Raw genomic sequence first — 8,301 nt, 5'->3', positions numbered from 1 at the left:
GGATTGTTCAGAAAGCTGTTTGAAAAGCCACAGCAACATCCACAGATCACATAAAAAGTTGGATAAAGACCTTCGCAGGGATTTGCCTCTTTTCATCAAGCAGAAGAAACATAAACAATGCTAAGCCCTTTGTTGGGCGTCCAGCTGTGCTGCATGTAGGCCTCCTCTGCTCTTCAGAATGACTTCAGTCTACAGTAGCACTACACCTACTGAAAAAAAGTGGATGGATTGAGTTTATCTGATTCGGATGAGTATGTTCCTAAAACGAAAGGTTCTTTGGAGCGATGTGATACAAGACACACTTTTAGTTCTCTTAATAACCTTTCAGTTACATCATTTGCAAATGAGTGCATTACATCAGCACAAGTATTGCCAGAATTAGGACAAGAACAAAGCTGAGTTCATACAATAAATCATTACTGTTGGACCAAAACCTCATAACTCCATTAGTTTTTTTTCTATTTTTCATAGTTCTTATATTTACTAATTTGAAAATGCCAGCTGCCCTTTACATTATGTGAATATAAGTTATGATGAATGGACCAATAGAAATGCTCCAAAAGTACTTAAAATCTCTTGTTATATTACTTACATGTTGTTATCTTACTTTCACTTACATCAAAAATTAAGAACGTCAGATGTGTTCCCTGTAGATCAGGGGTGTAAAACTTAACCACTAACATATTAAACATATTAAAAAATCTCAACAAATCTGAGGGCCAGAAAAAAAAATGTTTTTATTTCATTTTTAATTAACGTTGTGCCGTAACCCAAACTGGCCATTGTTTATTCAAAAATACACAAAAACTTAAGCAGTAAAATATAGGCACTTGTAGTCGACCTTGAAATATTACATGAATACTTGATATATTCTATATTTAAATGTCCCCAGGGGTCCTTTAAACCTACTATCCGCTTGAACTGGAAACCTGGCATGTTTTCTTTGCTGCAAGTTCATTAATGCTTGAACATTTCTGAGCTGCTGAGCTGAGCTGAATTGTTTATGTTGGTTGAACTGCAGCTGAAATGCATTTTGGTGATAAGACTGGTGTGGACCTGTGTAGAATTGTGTAGAATTGAGGTGTAACCGATGTCCCATAGATTGTTGTTAGGGTATAAAAGTCAGAGTCAGTATGTTGCAGTGCATGCTGGGGACTGTAGTGCAGCGCATGGTGAAACAAGCTCATATTAACAGAAAATGAAAATACTTTTGTAGGCCAGGAAGGATTGTGTCGCAGACCTGATCCGACCCGCGGGCCTTGACAGATGGGCTGTAGAGGATGTGTTAACTTCTTTTCACCTTAAAGATGCTGTAATTTGATCAATGGTGACTTCTGCACACCACTGTATGTTACATTAATACAGGCTTATTTTCCAGTTTGCTTACTTTTGGCAGTAACTGTGTTGCTGTCATGCATTTTATTCAAGTGTAAATGATGCATTTAACGCATTTGAATCAAGTTCATTCATGCATCACTTTTTTCCAGTGTCCATTATTTTATCCAGTGCCTTGGACATTTACAGTTGTGGCATCTGCATGTTCAGTATAAGCAACATCTGGAATGATGCTTTATGAGTTTAGGGTGGGCTGTGTCCCACTCTGTGCAATCACACAAAATAAATACATACATGCACACATTTAAGGGTTTTGATTTGGTTCCAAAATGCATTAAATTGCATTTTCACCAATTTCGTTTTTATACACATTTAAATAAGATGGTTCTGTATCAAACCATGAACACTCAAAGAACCCTCTGCATGATTAAAGTGTTCTTTGTATCATGAAAAGGTTCTTCAGATTGATGGAGAATGTGCTTTGGTTGTCCTATTTAGAACAGTCCAAACACTTAAAAAGAGTTCTTTAAGGCTTCTTCAGTAAAGGGAATGGTTCTATGTGTTGTGTTGTATATGGTTCTATACAAAACCTTTTTGACAATGATTCTGTATAGCACCAAAAAGTGTTCTTCTATTGTTACAAGCTTGACATCGTAACAATATATGCTATATAGGTGCTATATAGAACCCTATACAACAGACTGTCCATCAATCTGAAGAACCATTTCATGATGCAAAGAACCCTTTAGTCATACAAAAGTGTTCATGGTTCTATATAGAACCATTTTCTGTACTAAAGAACCATCTTTTTTGAGAGTGTAGTGAAATAAGCTGTTGGGAGTGAGCTTTACACACACATGAAATTTCAGTGCTATACGATAATAAATGAATTCCATTGCTATTAGACAATATTTTATTGTGCTATATAGGTTTTTATCTGTAATACTAAACATATTTTGTTGTGAAACTCTTCATGTTCGGTTGTTGGTGGTTTTTATGATGTTATTTTGAGGAAGTAACAACATAAAAAGTCAACTTACTCTTCTTTGTTTTCTTCTTAAGTTGGCTTTAGTTGGTCAGCACATTAGCAACCACCTGGAATAAGGAGATAAAGAGTAAGGGGATAAAGAATAATGGGATAAAGACTTTCGCAGGGATTTACCTGTTTTCACCAAGCAAAAGAAACATAAACGATGCTAAGCCCTTTGTTGGGTGTCCAGCTGTACTACATGTAGGCCTCCTCTGTTCGTAAGGGTTCAGTAAACACTCCAACTACACTTACTAAAAAAGTGGATGGATTGAGTTTCTAAAAATAAAGGTTCTTGGAGCAATGTGTATAAGATACACTTTTAGTTCTGTTAATAACCTTTTAATTACATATTTTGCAAACAAATGCATTGTATCAGCACATGTATTGCCAGAAGTAAGACAATAAAAGGTTGTGGTCATATAATTGCTGTCAGACCACTTAGCAACCACCAAGCAACACCCTAAAAACAACCTGAAATGCTACATCAACCATGTGGTAACACTCTGGTGACCACCTAACAATACCCTAGCAACAACCTAGCCATGCTCTAGCAACCAACTGGAATGCCATAGTAACTACATAGCAACCACATAGCAGCACCATAGCAACTACCTGGAACACCACACCAACTGCTGTTTGAACAAACCAGCAACAAAAATCAATCATAAACACAGCATAAACAACCCAATTCACTACTATAGAAACCTAATTCAGTAAAAAATCAGCTACAACTGCTTTAAGTTTTAAGTTTTTTCAAAATATTATTTAACTGCTTTAACTTTTCAACATTATTTGTTTGTTTGTTCCCAAATTTTCATTTCTAGTTCAATACACAGTTTGAACCATGCAAACTTTGCATTCAACTAAATAACAGTTGCTCATGTGTTACCACAGAGAACCATCAGACTGTGTATAATGTGTCAAACTGCAGTTCACATTATCACTCCCAACTGCTCATAACACACCTGGTGTCCTTGTGGCGATGACACTCACCCCACTGGCTGATTAACACACTCCTGTTTAATGAGAAAAGATAAGGATGAATGCAGTGACATAAAATTGGGAAATCAAAACATTTATTATGGCCTTATTTTGAAAAAGGTGAGCGTTTTAAAGCCATTGTTTAGTTTGTTATATTTAGACTAAGCTTTATACTGATGTCATAAACAGACCTAATGTACCATTTGTGGACGATAAACCATATTTGATGTGTTGTGTTTGTGTTCTTGAGAATTGTATCGCTAAGGAACACTTTGAGGTTGTACATGCGGTGCTGTATTATCAGAGATATCTATCCTGTTATCACAAAAGTTAAAAAATTAAGAAATTTAATAAGTGGCTTATAATGACCTAGTTTAACAGAGCAAACTGGAACTTTAGTAAAATTTAGATTTCATTTATATGGACCTACAAGAATAATTCCTTTCTCAAAACGAACAGGCCACTAAACATAAAAGAACACTTAAATGGATGCAGCTTTTCAACCCTTTTGAAGCAAATGCAGTGTGCAGCATATTACATTGGTTTTCAATACGTATAATTAAACAAGCGGAGAAGTAAATAAGATAAACAACAAAAAATGACAGAAAGAATTGGTTCTCTACTTACGGTCAGTGGCGAATTCGAGCAGGAGCAGCCAGCGCTCAGAGAGTTCAGCCGGTCAGTGAGTCACGCTGTACAGCTCAGTGTCTTATTTAACAGCTGTGCACCACCACCCCACCCCCTCTGGCAGAGCATCCCTGAGGGAATGACCAGCCCTGGCATGGCAGGATGGAGCAGGAGAGCTGATTCGGGTCAGAATCTCAGCGACCATCCATGAAGTTAATAATATTTATCTCTGTCTTTCAGTTTACACTGATTTTAAGTATTAAAAATATCTGATATTAAATATGCAACTAAATTTGTAATTAAAAATAAATCCTGTCTTGCTGTGTATCAGAGTTTTCGCACTCAGTCTGAATCCAAGAGGATAGAAAATCAATAAAAAACATGTCCGTCTTATGCTAATTGTTTATTTTTGCTCATAATTACCAACAGAATGAATCACAATCAAAAATGATTGCACTTTCAGCTCACAGACACTCCAGACTAACTATTTCTGTAAAAGTATCTGAGGTGCAGGTGTTTTCAAGATCTCTATAAGCAAAAATAAAAAAAAAAAAAGGCGCTGGGTAAATTTTTGACCAAAAATGACCCAAATTCATAAAGATATCAAATATCTGTTTGCATTTACATGTCAAACAATGGCATATCTGAGTAGCCCAGGGTCTCATGAAAATAACAACGTATGATATGTGTGACTGTCACATATAAATACTTTAATACTTTACAATTGTAATTGTAATTGAACCAAAATGCCAAAAAAATTCCTAAAAATTCTGGAGTTCTAAGGGTTAAGAAAGAAGACAGGAATGATCCCTCTGAACTACAGGAAATGATATTAGGTCAAATGAAATTGAGTATAAATTAGTCAATATACCATTTTTTCCAATTAGTCAATACACCATATGACCAGAGGTACCCAAACATGCTGTCTGGGAGGGTGTTTTTTTAAAACACTACACTGTATTTTGTTAATATAATACTCCAAAACATACTTTTAAAAGAAAATAACAACTGAATGCGTTATGTACAATTGTGGTGGGCAGAGGGGGGTGGTCTAGCATCACCTGCCAGACTGAGAGCAAGGCAGGGCGAAGCGGCGGCTGATCAGGCTGTGTGTTTCACCGGTGTGTCTTTTGCTACCAGCTATTTATGTGGGTCTACTTTGCAGTGAAGAGAGAGAGAGAGAGAGAGAGAGAGAGAGAGAGAGAGAGAGGGAGAGAGGGAGAGAGAGAGAGATAGAGGGGAGAGAGAGAGAGAGAGAGAGAGAGAGGAGAGGGAGAGAGAGAGAGAGAGAGAGAGAGAGAGATAGAGGGAGAGAGAGACTGAGACTAACAGCACAGCAGCAGCGACAAGAAAGAAGCTGGTCCAGCAGTTCAGCAGTTCATCTTTGTCTTATTGGTCCATTTATGGTCCATTTATGTTGGCTGAAAAGCCACAGCACTTTAAGAAACTCCATTACAGCAACTACAATACAATACACGAAGACAATACATAAACAACTACACACCTGAACAACATTACATAATTTAATCGGAAACTAAAGTTATTGAATAGAGTCGTACAATTTTCTCAGTTTCTCACTGTTGACTGTTTTGCCTTGTGAAGTTTTGCTGTGAGATATTCCATCTGAACTACTTTTTGAAAACTAGATATCCAGAATTTCATAGCTGAAAGATGTGGGATGATCCAAAGTTGTAAGACAGCTTTCTTGGTAGCTGTAAAACCTGCCATCAGCATGCTTCGCTGAATCGAAGAAAATTGGAGAGCTGAGTCATACAAGATGTAAATGTGGTGACAGTGGATTACTGAGATCAAGTACTTTAGATAATATATCTACTGTAGAGGTCCATATATCTGCTACTGTAGAACATTCCCAGAACATATGCATAAATGTACCAGGAGCAGAGTTACAAATATTACAGGTATAGCTAGAAATATGTTTCATTTGATATCTCCTGTAAAGTGTTGCATATGCTTTATGAATTATTTTATAATGATTTAGATTAGAACATATAGTGTTCCAAACAAAGAAAGGAACTGTATGGCCCAAGTGTTTTTTGAGGGAATAATTAAGTTGGCTTGACAAAATTAATTAACTGTTCTTCTTAAGATGGCTTAAGTTGGCCAAGATCTTTGCATCCACCTGGAATAGCATAGCAACCATCTGGAATAACATATCAACCACCTAGCAACACCCTAAAAACCACCTGAAACACTACAGCAACCACGTAGTAACACCCTAGCAGTACCCTAGCAACAACCACAGCCGCCTAACCTAACAACTACCTAGCAGTGCTCTAGCAACCAGCTGGAATAGCAACTACACAGCAACTACATGGCAGCACCATAGTAACCAGAGAACTTGTAGAGAGGAGAATTATTACTCTCTAATATCTTCCAGGTTTCTCAAACGCTAGAGGGCGCTCCCGAGCGAGTCCAAAATGAATGGGTTAATATGGGGCATTTGAGTAATATACTAGTTTATACATGCTTAAACATTTTTTACAATAAAATAACACATTCATTTCCTAAACACAGAACAGCATAAAACATTTTAACACTGCTGTTATATTATTAAGAGCTTTTAAACTCAAGTGTATAGGAGTAAAACGGCGCCTCGTGTACGTTCATGACGTCAGTGAGCACGAACAGCCAATGAGCTGCTCCGCTCGCCAACCAATCAGCACTCACTAGCAGTAATGCACTTCTGCTGCCCTAAACCTGTTTGCTGTCGAAAAAGGAAACATACAGGTGAGATTTCTTGGATTTTTTAGTGAAATACATCCTTTTACTTTCTAAAATTAAAAAAAAGTTCTGGGCGAGTGATTAGAAACTATTTTAACTTTTCATTTTTAGCCGTTGAGCTCCATTCACTCCCATTCATTGAGGACTCCCTCGTGGGTGCCCTCTGCTGTTTAGCAGTCCTGTTTTTGATATAATGAGGGAAATAGGAAGTGGCCAGGCTCCTCATAAACCGGCTCTGATAGTAACTTCCTGGAATATCATGATAACTGCTGTTTGACCACAGAAAGCCCTTTAGCTACAATAAAAATAAATAAATAAATAACACAAACATAGCATAAACAATCCACTGCAATCCACTCAACCATTAAAATGTATTATAAAATGTTACACCATATTCTATTAATAAAATACTACAAAAACATCAGTTTAAAGAAAAATAAGAACTGAGTAAGTTATGCACAGTATAAAATGTTTGTTCTATCGGTGGGTGAGGAGGCGTACTTTGCACACTGGGCCCAAATCACCCAGCATATCTTATCACAGGTTCAGCGCAGGTTAGCAGTGCCCTGTCTCCAACCAGCACTTGTGCCCAGGGGAAGTGAGACATTTTGGTTAGTTGTTAAATGATGTAATGTTGAGGGGTTGAAGGGTTAGTGTAGTGTAGTGTGTTAAAAATGCTGTGCCTTCATAAAAGAAGGCTATTCTAACAATGTTAAAACACAGTCATGACTGGTGACTTCAAAATGTTTTCGCTCATTGTGTGGAATATATGTATTAAAAATGTTACAATTTGTTTCTATATTTCTTTAAAAATGACGATTGTGTGTGTGTGTGTGTGTGTGTGTGTGTGTGCGTGTGTGTGTGTGCGTGTGTGTGTGTGTGTATGCGTGTGTGTGCGTGTGTGTGTTAAATAAAAAAAGTCATGAGCCAAACCTTTCCTGCTTTCCTACCTATATTTTTCTAACCAACACGGACTATAGTATTAAGACAGCAGGCAAAACACTATGAAAAAAGAACCATTAAGTGCATCTGTTGGTTCCTGATGGTTTTGTAAAGTGTTTTGGCTTTTTAAATGGGTGTAAATGATCCTAATGGTTTAACAGGTGACCAGTGGCTGGTTCTAAATGCGTTTGATGGTTTCCTAATGGGATCTGAAGGTGTTCTAAACGTTAAAACTAGGGGTGTCTATTGGAAAACATTAAGCCAATTCCCATTATAAAGCAAAATCATTAGGTTTTAATCCTGTCACTATAGCGACCAACGCCTGACAAACTCCTGCAGAAAGTGCGTTCTCTTAAACTGACAGGCTCTTCATATCATTACAGTGTTTCTTCATTATAGTAAATATACGGCTTACATTAATAAAGCGAGCGGGGATTTCAGGCGCATTGTGAGCGCATGCAGGAATGTGACGTCACCGTGGCCGCTCGACGGGACGTATTACAGCGTTAAATGGATCAAAGTCATTAATTACGCTGTACTTCCCTCTTGGCCAAGTGGGTTGAGGCGCTGGAGAGGCGGACGGACATGGCAGTTGTGGGTTCGAATCCCACTCCGTGTCGGCACTGACCTCCATGTATGCCAGG

Source organism: Colossoma macropomum, unplaced genomic scaffold, assembly GCF_904425465.1.
Source record: "Colossoma macropomum unplaced genomic scaffold, Colossoma_macropomum, whole genome shotgun sequence".
Classification (NCBI taxonomy): Eukaryota; Metazoa; Chordata; class Actinopteri; order Characiformes; family Serrasalmidae; genus Colossoma; species Colossoma macropomum.
The sequence above is the reverse complement of the archived record's forward strand: the minus strand, read 5'-3'. Positions refer to the sequence as shown.